At 38.6% G+C, this 14,943-nt stretch overlaps 1 long non-coding RNA gene across 1 annotated transcript; it reads right to left on the bottom strand.

Annotated features, from left to right (window-relative positions):
• Nucleotides 1-211: 211 nt before the first annotated feature.
• LOC143677360 (uncharacterized) lies at nt 212-14,378 on the bottom strand. Its single transcript, XR_013172525.1, has 3 exons — nt 14,322-14,378; nt 3,809-3,844; nt 212-1,155 (listed from the first exon to the last, which is right to left on the bottom strand). It is a non-coding gene; the product is annotated as an uncharacterized LOC143677360 (long non-coding RNA).
• Nucleotides 14,379-14,943: the final 565 nt, after the last annotated feature.

Below are 14,943 nucleotides of genomic sequence, written 5' to 3'. Positions count from 1 at the left end.
GAGCTTTAATCTTGCTTTTAGAGGCTTTTCATTTTCCATTCTTTAATTCCAATAAAAATAATTATACCCAAATAGTCATTCATATTATCTCTAGCTAACATTTGTGAAAATTTAGGTTGTAAAAAGGAAAGACAAGACTGTGCACAGAGATGTGCTATAAGAGAGGGAACTTCTTGGGGGAGAACCACACTGGCTTTTGTTTTCATGTGGAGGAGCTTTAGAGTGATATTCCCGGCCTCTACTGCCCCCTTAGTTACCTCTTAAAAAGAAAAGCGGTAGCTTATCAGATGAGTTTAGAAAAAGGAACTGAAGTCTCAATCCCTTTTGAGTTGTAAATTTTCCTGCCTGTGGAAACATGCATCTTCGTCTGCTCAGTTAGTTAAGGGGTCTTCCTAAGGGGGAGGAAGGGGGAGCAGGTGTTCACTAATGCCAGTGCTCAATTGGAGCAGTTTTCTGTTGTTGTTTTTTTTTAAGTCCTTTAATGGAGATTAATACAGAGACTGGGGACTGACAGGTAGCCTGTGGGTGGATCCGGGAAAGATGGTTTTAAAAACATGGCTGTATCAATTCTTCACTGTCAACGACAAAATGTTGGACAAGCAGCTTGCTGGAGAACGTCTATGAAGAACTGGGCCTAGGACCCCAGTGTCCTCTCCAGGGAGCTTGCTGTCCCCCACGGAAAGGAGCACTGGGAACCTCGGCTGTACCAGAGAGGGGGCTTTCTCCTTTCACACAGTGTCTCCTTTTTTCCAGCTTGCAGTGTTTCTACACTATGTACGATATTGTGCCTTACAGCTCCCCACTCACCAGACTCTTACTGGAAGCTTAGGATGGGGGCTAGGGACAGGCGGGGGTAGGCTGGGAGAGCATCTGTGGGGCAGTTTTGATAGGCATGACTGGAGAGTGCTACTGGCATCTGATGGTTCAAGACCCAAGCCCACAGAACAAAGAATTATCCAGTCCAAAATGTTAGTGTCAAGGTTGAGAAACCCTGAGTAATGCCAGTAACAGAAGCTGGCAATCTGTCCAATTCAGAGGTGAAGTGTCAACAGGCTCCTCTGTCCACCAATTTAAAACCATTTCTCCAGTTAGCTTTATTAGCATTAATAGGGGTATTTGATCTCTCAGACTTTTATGTTTATTTCTCAGTTGAACCTGGAGGGGAAAAAGGAGTACAATTTATTGAGGAAATAATCCTTAGCAGACTCAACATTATTAATAAAGACCAAGCTCAGCTGCAAGTAACAGAAAATCTCCCAGTGACAGTGACTGCAGCAAGATGGAAGTTTGTTTATCTTGTTGGACTATCCAGAGATAGTTTTGGTTCTGCAAGGGGTCAGGGACCAGGCCTTTTTCAGGTAATTGTTCCCTCATGCCTGACTTCTGTCTCCAAAGTCACTTCAGAAATCCAAAGAGTGTAGGGGGAGAGCAACCATCTACCCAGCTTGCAACTGGAGTTCTTTTACTGTTGTGGAAGGGAAGAATAAATACAGGGTGGTAGATAATACTGGTGTTTGCCAATATCTGGGTTCTCCTCCCATCTGGCTACTGAAAGACTGAACCTCTTAGTGAGACCATGTAGCTAGTTCTAGGCCATTGGCTACGGAGGGGAAATGGTGTGAAAATGGCATGCACAACTCTCCAGTCGCTCCTGTCTGCCACAGTAACCGTGAAGGCTACAGGTCCCAGTGGATGAAGATACAAGATGCTGGAGCTTCTACCAGCCTGGAATACCGAGACACTGGAATAGAGCTTCTGTCAATCTATGTGTGACATGAAATGTGTTGAATCGTTGGGATCTTAGGGCTAATTTGTAACTGCAGTATAACTAGCCTATCCTAACTAATGTGCTAGGGGACAACTAGCATTCTCTGCCACGGGTCAATAGGTCAAAGAATAATGCAGTCAAAATGCCTTTAGAAGACTAAATATTGGTAAGATGTCAATCAAACCAAAGCAGTTTATAGATTCAACACAATCCCAATAAAAAATTCTAGCAGCCTTTTTTTAAAAATGTTTTTATTGAGAAATATCCACATATGTACAAACCAACCATAGTATAAAATCAGTGGCTCACAATATCATCATATAGTTCTGTATTCTTCACCATTATCATTTTTGAACATTTGCATCTCTCCAGAAAAAGAAAGAAAAAGAGAACTACATCCCATACCCCTTTCCCCTCCCTCTCATTGACCCACAGTATGTCAATTTACCCTTTATCTCCCTCTGTCATTTATTATCTTTTTTCTTTTAACCCATCTGTCCATACCCTGGTTAAAAGAAGCATCAAACACAGGGTTTCCAGAATCACACAGTCACATTGTAAAGTTATATAGATAAGTCTTCTTCAAGAATCAGTCCAGCGGCCTTCTTTGCAGAAATGTAAAAGCCAGTCATCAAATTTATATAGAAGGGTGAAGGGCCCTCAATAGTTAAAGCCTTCTTGAAAAAGAAGAACAAAGTTGGAGGAGTCACTTTCAGATCTTAAAACATAATCTTGAAAGCAATTGTATAATGATAAAGCTTTTACAGTGACTGTGATTGTGAAAACTTTGTCTCTGATGCTCCTTTTATCTAGGGTATAGACAGATGAGTAAAAAATATATAGATTAAAAAATAAATAATGGGGGGATAAGGTGAAATAAATTGGGTAGATTGAAATGCTAGTGGTCAGTGAGAGGGAGGGCTAAGGGATATGGGATGTTTGAGTTTTTTCTTTTTTTCTGGAGCTATACAAATGTTCTAAAAATGGTCATGGTGGGACATGACTCCCAGGGGTGTGGACCTTCCTGGCAACGTGGGACAGAGATCCTGGAATGAGCTGAGACTCAGCATTAAGGGACTGAGAAAAGCCCTAGAATGAGCTGAGAATTAACATTAAGGGATTGAGAGAAACTTCTCGACCAAAAGGGGGAAGAGTAAAATGAGACAAAGTGTCAATGACTGAGAGATTCCGAACAGAGTCGAGAGGTTATCCTGGAGGTTATTCTTACGCATTAAGTAGATGATGATTGAACAATGATATAGCTTTCACAATGAGACTCTGTGAATGTGAAAACCTTATGTCTGATGCTCCTTTTAGCTACTATATCAACAGAAGAGTAGAACATATGGAATAAAAATAAATAATAGGGGGGACAAATGTTAAAATAAATTCAGTTTGAAATGCTAGTGGTAAATGAAAGCAAGGGGTAAGGGGTATATGTATAGTTTTTTTTTCTCCATTATCATTTTATTTCTTTTTCTGTTGTCTTTTTATTTCTTTTTCTAAATCGCTGCCAATGTACTAAGAAATGATGAATATGCAACTATGTGATGATATTAAGAATTACTGATTGTATATGTAGAATGGAATGATATCTAAATGTTTTGTTTGTTAATTTTTTTAATTAATAAAAAAAGTTTTAAAAAAATGGTCATGGTCTGACTACACAACTATGAGATGATAGAGTGTGCCATTGACTGTACACATGTATGTACTGTGTGTGTGAAGGTTTGTCAAAATTATTTTTAAAAAATTAATCAAAACATGGTACTGGCACAAGAATAGACACACAGACCAATGGGATCGAATTCAGAGTTCAGAAATAAACCCTTATATGTGACCAATTGCTATTTTTTTTCCAATTGATTTTTGACAAGAGTGCCAGGTCCACTCAGTTGGGAAAGAATAGTCTCTCTGACAAATAGTGCTGGGATACTGGATCTTCATATGCAAAAGAATGAAGAAGGACTCCTACCTTACACCATATATAAAAATTAACTTAAGGGCGGGCCATGGTGGCTCAGCAGGTGGAGTTCTTACCTGAAATACTGGAGACCCAGGTTCAGTTCCCGGTGCCTGCCCATGTTAAAAAAAAAAAAAAATAGATCAGTGATTGAAACATAAGGACTAGGACTATAAAGCTCCTAGAAGAAAACGTAAGGAAGCATCTTCAGGGCCTTTTGTTAAGTAGTTGTTATACTACTTAGCAGCTGAAGAAAAAATAACTGAAACTTCCTCAAAATTAACAGATTTTGTGCATCAGAGGACTTCATGAAAATGAAAAGACAACCTACAAAATGGGAGAAAATATTTGGAAGCCACGTATTCAATAAGGTTTTAATATCCAGAATATGTAAAGAAACAACTGTCAACAACAGTAAGACAAACAACCCAATTAAAAAATGGGCAAAAGACTTGAACAGACATTTCTCCAGAAAGTATGTGCATATGGCCAAAAAGCACATGAAAAGATGCTCAACGTCAGTAGCCATAAGGGAAATGCAAATCAAAACCATGAGATACCATTTCATACCCACCAAAATGTCTACTATTCGAAAAATGAAAAAAATCACAGGTGTTGGAAAGGATAGGGAGAAATGAAAACACTGGTTCATCGTTGGTGGAGATTTGTAGAAGACAGTTTGGTGGTTCCTCAGAAAATAAGTATAGAACTACCATATGACCCAGCAATCCCACTTCTAGGTATATACCTAAAAGAATTGAAAATAGTCTCTCGAACAGACACTTGCACACCAATATTCATAGTAACGTTATTCGCAGTTGCCAAAAGATGAAAGCAACCTAAGTGTCCATCAACAGATGAATGGATAAGCAAAATGGGTATATACATGCAATGGAATGTTACTCAGCTGTTTAAGTTCTGATACATGCAACAACATAGAAATACCTTGAAGACGTGGAGTGACATAAGCTGCGCTCAAAAGTACAAATATTGTATGATTCACTGATATGAAATAACTAAAATAAGCAAGTTCATAGAGTCAGACACTGGAATTTAGGTTACCAGGGGTGGGGGTAGAGAATGGGGAGTTAAGGCTTCATTGGTACAGAATGTCTGTTTGTGATGATAGTGAGGTTTTGGTCATTTATGTTGGTAATTGTAGCATGACGTGAATGTAATCAACACAACTGGATTTTATATGTGAATGTGGTTAAAAATGAGAAACTTGGGATTCTATATGTTACTAGAAAAATGTTTAAATAACCTTAGGACAGTATAACAGCTGTGCTACACAGTAAACCCTCATATGAACTATAAACTATAGATACACTATAATTATACTGATATTCTTCCATCATTTATTAGAAAGATACCACACTAATGCAAAATGTTAAAAAATGGGGGCATGCTTATGGAAACTATTTTCTGCATGATTTTTATGTAAACTGTAAGTTCTCTAATCAATTATAAAACAAGAAAATAATAAAAATAAATAAAAGGAAGAAAAGCCTCAGACCAAACTTGTGTCGTAAATGCCTTTGACACACTCTCAAATGTTTTCAGTTGTTTATGAACAACGAACTTGAAATTTTGGTCACTTAATAAAAAAATGACTCTTGAATCCATTCGTTGGCTATTAATGTAATGGGAGTATAACTCAAATTTGTGTAATGATTGCCATCTAGTGGAGAATAATCTGTTATTCACGTTTCTTCAGGGGCTTTTAGTTAAGCAGATGCTGTTAGAGAATAGCATTGACTTTTTAACTTTTATTGTGAAATATAGCATATACAAAAAAGTGATAAATTTCTAAGTACATTTTTAACAAGTGGTTATAGAACAGATGTCGAAGTTTGATATGGGATACAGTTCCACAATTTTTCAGTTTTTCTTCTGCCAGCTCCAAAAAACTGGAGACAACAGAAATAGCAATATAATGGTTCAGCAATCATACTCATTTGTTAAATCCTATCTTCTCTGTTATACTCCTCCTCTTTAAATAACATATATACATAAAAAGCAATAAATTTCAAAGTTTGTTATGGATTACAATTCCACAATTTTATGTTTTTCTTTCTAGCTGCTGTAAGGAACTGGAGACTAAAAGAAATAGCAGTATAATGATTCAGCACTCATACTCCTTTGTTAAACCTGACCTCTGTATAACTCCACCATTACCTTTGATCTTTCTCTCCCTCTTTAGGGGTATTTGGGCTATATCCGTTCTAACTTTTTCATGTTGGAAGGGACTATCAATAATATAGGATGGGGGATGGAACTAGTTGATATTCTAGAAAGGCTGGCTCCTCTGCATTTCAGGATTTCTCTGGTCCAGGGATCCATCTGGAGGTTGCAGGTTTCTGGAAAGTTACCCTAGTGGATGAAACCTTTATAGAATCTTATATAATGCAGGAATGGTTTTAGTTGGATTTGGCAAGTTATGATAGGTAACGATATCTAACAGAAGCGTGCATAAGAGTGACCTCCAGTGTAGCCTCTCGACTCTATTTGAACTCTCTCAGACACTGATACATTATTTGTAACACTTCTTTTCCCCTTTTTGTCAGGATTGCATTGTTGATCCCATAGGACCAGGGCCAGGCTCAACCCTAGGAGTCATTCCCCACACCACCACAGAGACTTTCATCCCTGGATGTCATGTCCCACTTAGAGGGGAGGGCAATGATTTCACTTGCAGAGTTGGACTTAGAGGGAAAGAGGCCACATCTGAGCACCTCTGGAGGTGACTCTTAGGCATACCTATAGGTAGGCTGAGCTTCTCTGCTACGTACTTAAGCTTTACAAGAGCAAACCTCAAGATCAAGGGCTCGGCCTATTGATGTGGGTGTCCCTAATGTTTGGCACAGTATTCAGGGTATCCCTAGTGGTAAAGTTTAATAGTTCCATAATTTTTCTCCTATCCCTCAAGGGACTTTGCCAATACTTTTTGATTATCTGCTTAGTATACTCTGGGATGTGTCCAGGCATTACATTAAGCTGTACAGGATTAAAGGCTCTCGTTCTTATTCTGGGCTCCCTTTGTCTGGATCGTTTAAATGATCTATCCATACATGTTGAGTTAGATTATGTGCTGCAGAAAACCTAGGTTCTGGACAAATAGAACTGTCTTTCCTTGGTCTCAAAGAGAAGGTGAACTTCTAAAATACAAGCATTTCTTTACCCTTGTATTCTGGATTACCTTAATCCCAATGTGATTGGCTTCATTCTTATCTCTAAATACCAGGTTATATAAACCTGGTATTAAAACAATCCTTCAAAATCCAGAAAAAATGATAACTCTGGACTAAATGTGACTGCTGTCAGAATTTACAACGTAAACTAGACCTTTGTTTTCTTAAATATTGTCTAAATGATATCATACAATATTTGCTCATTTGTTTCTGGCTTATTTTGCCTCGCCAAATGTCCCACAAGTTCATTCACATTGTTGCATGCCTCGCAACTTCGTTCCTTTTTGTAGCAGCACTGTGTTTGATCATATGTTTACACCATCGTTCATCAATCTACTTCTCAGTCAGTGCATCTTTCAGCCACCTCCGTCTACTGGGCCTCATGTGAAATGTCCAAAGTCACCAGTCTATCAACAGTCTCAATTTTAGATAATTTCATTGTTCCCAAGAGGAAGATAGCCAATAAGCATACCCTCATCAAATAGAAAATCCAAACCTTCCCCTAACTCTTGTCCCGCCCCCCATTATGGTATTGCTGCAGTACTGTTGATGCTTTCCTGTGAAACATAACCCATCGCATGCAATAACATTTTGCCCCCGTGCCCTGAAATTACACACTCTTTGTACAAGATTCATACCTTTGCAGTTGTTCATGTAAGAATTTATTTAGATCTGTAGTGTTAATTGGTGGGACACATGAGTCTACACAACCCCTTTCAATCATGCTTACCTTCAACAGGGTAATATTACTAATAGACCCACTAGTGAACTGCCTGAACTTCTATCTATTCTCTTTCAATCAAGTTCAACCTCATTAGCAAACTGTTCACCCATCTCAAGCGTCTGTGTATCTCTCGGTCCCCTATCTTCTGTATTATAATTCTCTGATTTTACCTTTACCATGGTCATAAAAATAGAATACAGTATTTATCCTTTGTGTCTGGCTTATTTCACTTAACGTTACATCCTCAAGGCTAATCTATCTTTTCATGTGATTCAAGACAACATTTTGTCTTACTGCTGCGTAATATTCCATCATATGTATATACCACATTTTCTTAATCCACTTGTCTGTTGATGGGCACTTTGTTTCCATCTTTTGGCAATTGTGAATAGTGCTGTTATGAACATCGATGTACATATTTCTGTGTCACTGCTTTCAGTTCTTCTGGGTATATACCAAGTAGTGGTGTGCCAGGTGTGGTGGTCAGGTCCATATGTCAAGGTGGCCAGGTGCTGGTGCCCAGTTGTCTGGTCCAGCAAGCACTGGCCTGTCTGTTGCTGTGAGGACATTTCATGGACTTAAATCATGACCATGTTGGCTGCATCCACAGCTGATTGAATACACAGTCAGCTAAGGGGAGTGTCTTCTGCAACAAGTGATGCATAATCTTATCATCATAAGGCTTTAAAGGAGGGATCAGAAGAGACAGTCAACCTTCCTGCTTCACCCAGCCAACCTTAAGCATTCCTTGAGGAGCTTCATTGGAGCTGCCAGCTTGTGGCCTGCCCCACACGTCTTGGACTCTTATATCCCCACGGTTGCATGAGACACTTTCATGAGATTTATATTTACAGATACCTACTGCTGATTCAGTTTCTCCTGAGAACCCTAATATACCAGATCGTAGGGCAACCTGATATTTCGTTTTCTGAGGAACCGCCAGACTGTCTTCCATAGCGGCTGTAACTTTATACATTCCCACCAGCAGTGCATGAGTGTCCCAGTTTCTCCACATCCTCTCCAACATTTATAGTTTCCTATAAATGTTTATAGGGTGTTTTTTTTTTTAATTTTTTAATGTTTTAAAAGATTTTTAAGTATTTATTTGTTATTATATGTTTAATAGCATGCATTCTTATAGGTGTGATGAGGTATCTCATTGTAGTCTTGATTTGCATTTCACTTATACTTAATGAGAATGGGCATCTCTTCATATGCTTTTTAGCCATCTGTATTTGCTCTTCAGAAAAATGTCTGTTCATATCTTTAGCCCACTTTTTAATTGGGTTGCCTGTTCTTTTGTTGTTGAGTTATATGATTTTTTATGTATACAGAATATCAATTGTTATCCAATGTGTGATTTCTAAATATTTTCTTCCATTCATTTGGCTGCCTCTTCACCTTTTTGACAAAGTCTTTTGAGGCACAAAAGCATTTGATTTTGAGGAGTTATTTATTTATTTATTTATTTATTTATTTTTTCTTTCTTTTGTTGCTTGTACTTTGAGTGTAAAGTTTAGGAAGCTACCTTCTGTTACTTGGTCTTGAAGATGTTTCCCTACATTTTCTTCTAGGAGCTTTATGTCACTGATTTTTCTATGTAAGTGTTTGATCCAATTTGAATTGATTTTTGTATAGGGTGTAAGGTAAGGGGCCTCTTTGATTCTTCTGACTATTGATATCCAGTTCTCCTATGCCCATTTATTGAAAAGACTATTTTGTCCCACTTCAATGGATTTGGGGACTTGTCAAATATCAGTTTTACCATAGATCTGGTGTTCTTTTTCTGCACTCTCGTTTCAATTTCATTGGTCAGTACTTCCATCTTTGGGTCAGTACCATGTTATTTTGACCACTGCAGCTTTATAAGAAGTTTTAAAATTGGGGGTGTTAATCCTCCCATTTCATTCTTCTTTTTTAGGATGTTTTTAGCTATTTAGGGTCTCTTTCTCTTCAAGATGAATTTGGTAGTTAGCTTTCCCAAGTCTTCAAAGTAGGTTGTTCAAGTTTTGATTGGTACTTGTTGAATCGGTAGATCAGTTTGGGTAGAATTGACATCTTAACTACATTTAACTTTCCAATGCATGAGCATGGAATGTCTTTCCACCTATTTAGATCTTCTTTGCTTTCTTTTTAACAATATTATGTACAAGTCCTTTACATCCCTAGATAAGTTCATTCCTAAATACTTGATTCTTTTAGTACTATTTTGAATGAAGTTTTTCCTTAATTGACTCCTCGGTTAAGTCATTGCTTGTGTATAGAAACATTACTGATTTTTACACATTCATTTTATAGCCTGCCACCTGCAGAATTTGATTGTTAGTTTAAGTAACTTTGTAGTACATTTCTCAGGATTTTCTAAGTATAGTATTATATCTTCTGCAAATAATGAAACTTAGACTTCTTCCTTTCCAATTTGGATGCCTTTTATTTCTTTTTCCTGCCAGATTGCTCTTCCTAGAACTTCTAGTACAATGTTGGATAATTGTGGTGACAGAGGACATCCTTGTCTCGTTTCTGATCTTAGGGGGAAATTTTCACCCTCTCACCATTCAGTACAATACTGGCTATGAATTTTTCATATATGCCTTTATCATGTTGAGGAAGTTATGTTTGATTCCTACTTTTTAAGGTATTGTATATGAAAAGGATGTTGAATTTGGTCAAATACTTTCTCAGCATCAATCGAGATAATCATATAAATTTTCCCTTTTGATTTATTAATGTGCTGTATTACATTAACTGATTTTCTTGTGTTGAACCATTCTTGTATTCCTGTTATAAACCCTACTTAATTGTAATGTATAATTCTTTTAATGTTCAATTGGATTTGATTTGCTAATATTTTGTTGAAAATTTTTACATCTATGTTCATTAAGGGGATTGGTTTGTAGTTTTCCTTTCTTGTGGCATCTTTACCCAGTTTTGGTATTAAAGTGATGTTAGCTTCATAAAATTAATTAGGTAGTGCTCCTTTTTCCGCAATTTTTTGGAAAAGTTTGGAATGTTTGATAAAGTTCTCCTGTGACGCCACCTGGCCCTGGCATTACTTTGTAGGAAGATTTTTTTTTTTTTTACGTGGGCAGGCATCAAGAATCGAACCTGGATCTCCGGCATGGCAGGCGAGAACTCTGCCTGCTGAGCCACTGTGGCCCGCCCTGTAGAAGATTTTTGATGACTATTTGAATCTCTTTACTTCTCATTGGTTTGATGAGATCTTCTGTTTCCCTTTGAGTCAGTATAGCTTATTTGTGTGCTTCCAGGAATGTATCCATTAGTTGTCTAGTTTGTTGGCATATAGTTGTTCATAGTATCCTCTGATTATTTTTTTATTTCTTCAGGGTCTGTGGTAATGAGCCCCCTCTCATTTCTGATTTTGTTTATTTGCATCATCTCTCTTTTTTCCTTATAGTCTTACTTGTGGCCCATCAATTTTATTGATTTTCTCAAAGAACCAAATTTGGGTTTTATTGATTCTTTCTCATCTTCTATTTGCTTTGGGGTTAGTTTGCTATTCTTTCTCAAGTTCCTCCATGTGAGCATTTAAGTCCTTGATTTTTGCTGTTTCTTCTTTTTTAATATAGGTATTTAGGGCAATAAATTTCCCTCTCAATGCAGCCTTTTCACATCCGTTAAGTTCTGATATGTTGTGTTCTCATTTTATTCATCTCCAGATAGCTAGTGATTTCTCTAGCAGTTTCCTCTTTGACCCACTGGTTGTGTAAGAGTATGATATTTAATCTCCATATATTTGTGAAAGTTCTTGTTCTTTGGTAGTTATGGATTTCCACCTTCACTCCATTGTGATCAGAGAAAATGCGTTAAATAATTTGTGTTTTTTTAATTTATAAAGACCTGTTTTGTGCCTCAACATGTGATCTATCCTGGAGAATGTTCCATGAGCTCTAGAGAAGAATGTATATCCTGGTGTTTTGGGGTGTAATGACCTGTATGTGTCTGTTAGGACTAATTCATTTATCAAATTAAGTGCTGTTTCCTTGTTGATCCTCTGTCTGGTTGTTCTGTCTATAGAAGAGAGTAGTGTATTGAAGTCGTCTCCCATTATTATTGTTGAAATGTCTTTCGCTCCCTTCAGTTTTGCCAATGTCTGTCTCATGCACTTTGGAGCTCCCTGATTGGAAGCATAGACATTTATGATTGTTATTTCTTCTTGTTAATCATCCCTTTTACTAACATATGGTGTCCTTCTTTGTCTCTTATGATGTCTTTACGTTTAAAGTCTATTTTGTCCGATAGTAGTATAGCTATTCCTGCTTCCTTTTGGTTATAGCTTCCATGGAACATCTTTTTCCATCCTTTAAATTTCAATCTATTTGTATCCTTGTGTCTAAGATGAGTCTCTTGTAAGCAGCATATAGCTACATTATATTTCTTAATCTATTCTGCCAATCTTTTATCTTTTAATTGGGAAGTTTAGTCCATTAACATTCAAAGTTATTAGTGTAAAAGCATTTCTTTTTTTTTTTTACATGGGCAGGCACCAGGAATCGAACCCGGGTCCTCTGGCATAGCAGGCAAGCATTCTTGCCTGCTGAGCCACCGTGGCCTGCCTGTAAAAGCATTTCTTGATTCCACCAGCTTATTCTTTGGATTTTATTTGTCAGATCTATTTGTTCTTTTCCTTCTTTCTCTTTTTATCCTTAGGTTACCCTTACTGGTGCTCTTCAATTCTGTGCTCTCCTCCAGACCTCCCTCTCCTGTCTTTTTTTTTCAGCTGGCAGAACTCCGTTTAGTATATCTTGTAGAACTGGTCTCTTGTTGACATATTCTCTCAGCCTTTGTTTGTCTGTGAAAATTTTAATCTCTTCCTCAGGGTTTTTTTTTTTTTTTTTTTTGGTGTTTTTTTTTGCGGGGGGGGGGGGGGGCAGGTAGGGCGGTGCATGGTCCGGGAATCAAACCCGGATCTCCCACATGGAAGGCAAGCATTCTACCACTGAACCACCCATGCACCCTCTCCCTCAGTTTTGAAGGACAGTTTGGCTGGGTACAGACTTCTTGGCTAGAAGTCTTTCTCTTTCAGGATCTTAAATGCATCACCCACTGTCTTCTCACCTCCATAGTGCCAGTTGAGTAGTCGAAACTCAGTCTTATGTGGTTTCCCTTGTATGTAATAGATTGTTTTTCTCTTGCCACTTTCAGGATTTTCTGCTTCACTTCAACATTTGACAGACTAATTAGTATGTGTCTTAGATTTATTCTATTTGGAGTTTGTTGGGCTTCTTTGATTTGCATATTTATGTCTTATAAAGTTTGGGAAGTTTTCTACCATTGTATCCTCCACTAATCTTCCTAGCCCTTTATTCCTCTCTTCTCCTTGTGGGTTACTGATGATTCTTATATTTGTGCGCTTTGTTTTGTCCATCATTTCTCTGAGATCCAATCTAAAATTTTCCATCTTTTTTTGTCATTGACTCTTTTGTGTGTTCAAAATCAGTTGTCCTGTCCTCTAGTTTGCTTATTCTTACTTCTTCCTCTTCAAATCTGCTGTTTCTGTAGTATATTTTTGACTTGGTCTTCAGCATTTTTAATCTCTGTTTTTAGAAAATCTGCTATTATTCTGTTTATTCTTTCAGATTCCTTTTTATGCTCTTCTAGTATCATCTTGATCTCCTTTATGTCATTAGCCATCTCACTGATTTTATTTAATTAAGTTATATGAACATCTTTGCTCCGAAGTCTGTGTCTCCTCTGCTGTTTTAATTTGGTCATTAGACTGGGCTGTATCTGTCTGCATCTTCATATGGTTAATGATCTTCTGCTGTCTTCACGGCATGTAAATATCTTGATAGGGTTACTTTGGAAGTTGATTTCCTTCAGTTGTGTTAAGTTTTGTATTTGCAGGAATGGTGTGACGCAGGCTGCAGGCATGGGGAGGGGCACAGTAGTGCCATGATGGGTTGTGGTGCAGGTATATACACGGCCGGGGACTCGACACTAGTGCCTGTGAGCTTGGGGTGTGAGTCATGGGGTTGTGGACATACGGTGCCAGGGCTGTGGGGGTGAGGTGCAGCTCAGGGGTGCCTCGGAGAGCAGGAGCAGGGTGGGGCATGGAGGACACAGAAGTAGGGCATGGAAGATGGCGAATGGGGAGACTGAGTGGATATGCTAGGGCTGGTATGTGGACTTGCAAGTCTGAATTTTGTAAGGTAGGCTGCAAGTTGGGAACTCAGCCTTGACAATGAATTTTCCAGAAGCTGACTGACTGAAGTAGAGATAAAAATTCTTCCTTCTGACTGCTGAAAACATGAATCTTGCCTTTATGGCCTCCAAAGTATTGGATACAACATCTCTCATTGCTAAAAGCAATCTCTTTTGTTGACTGTAGATGCAATCAGACATAGATGTAATTAACTGACTACAGATGCACATCCCACTATGTAATCCCTCACAGGAACAATCAGGCCACTGCTTGCTTGACCACACAACTAGATACCCGTAACTGTGGTAGTTAGGTTCAGGTGTCAACTTGACCAGCTGATGATGCCCCTTGTTCTGTTTCTGTGGGCTTAAATCATCAGTATGTGCAATTATCTATGGCTGATGACATTTTCTGTCAGCTAAAGGGGGTGACTTCCACAATGAGTGAGGTTTAATTTAATTAGCTGGAGGCTTAAAAGAGAGGTCAGAAAAGAGCTCAGCAGCTCACCATACCTCATCTCAGAACTCCCAGCTCAGTCCAGACGTTTGGAGATGCAGAAAGGAATCACCCTGCGGAAGGCCATTGGAACCCAGAAGCCAGGAGAGACCTGCAGACATTGCCCAGTGCCTTCCCCTGAAACAGAAAACCTCATGTGAAAGCTAGCTGCCTTTCTCTGAAGAACTATGACTGTATAAATAAACTCTATTCTCTGGCAGAGGAGCAGACTTCCCTTTGCTAACCCAATGAAAAATATGTCAGTGAAGGAATGCCAGTATGCTTGGAAAGCCCTGTGGTGATTGGCCTCTGTAGACTGAGGATGATGGTGGAATCACTGCCATTGAAATGGGTTCCCCTAGTTTCACCGGCAACGATGGGTAGCCAGCGCCCAGGAGCACTGCTTCTCTGCCAGAGATAAGCATGCATAATTACTTCAGTGGGCAGCAGCGGCAGTGTGACAATCAGATGTTTTGACCCAAGAAAAACTCAAATCTGGTAAACAGAAACCTGATGTCAGCATAATAGAAAGTCATCGCTTCGCAGCTTCCAGACTGAAACAAGTTCGCGGACTTGGAGCCCGCAATGGAAGAGCCCCTTCAGGAAGGACCAGTAGCACAACCACAGGTGTGTTTTGCA

The sequence above is a fragment of the Tamandua tetradactyla genome, chromosome 3 (genome assembly GCF_023851605.1).
Source record: "Tamandua tetradactyla isolate mTamTet1 chromosome 3, mTamTet1.pri, whole genome shotgun sequence".
NCBI lineage: Eukaryota > Metazoa > Chordata > Mammalia > Pilosa > Myrmecophagidae > Tamandua > Tamandua tetradactyla.
Note: the sequence above shows the minus strand (reverse complement) of the source record. Positions and strands in the feature narration are given on the sequence as shown.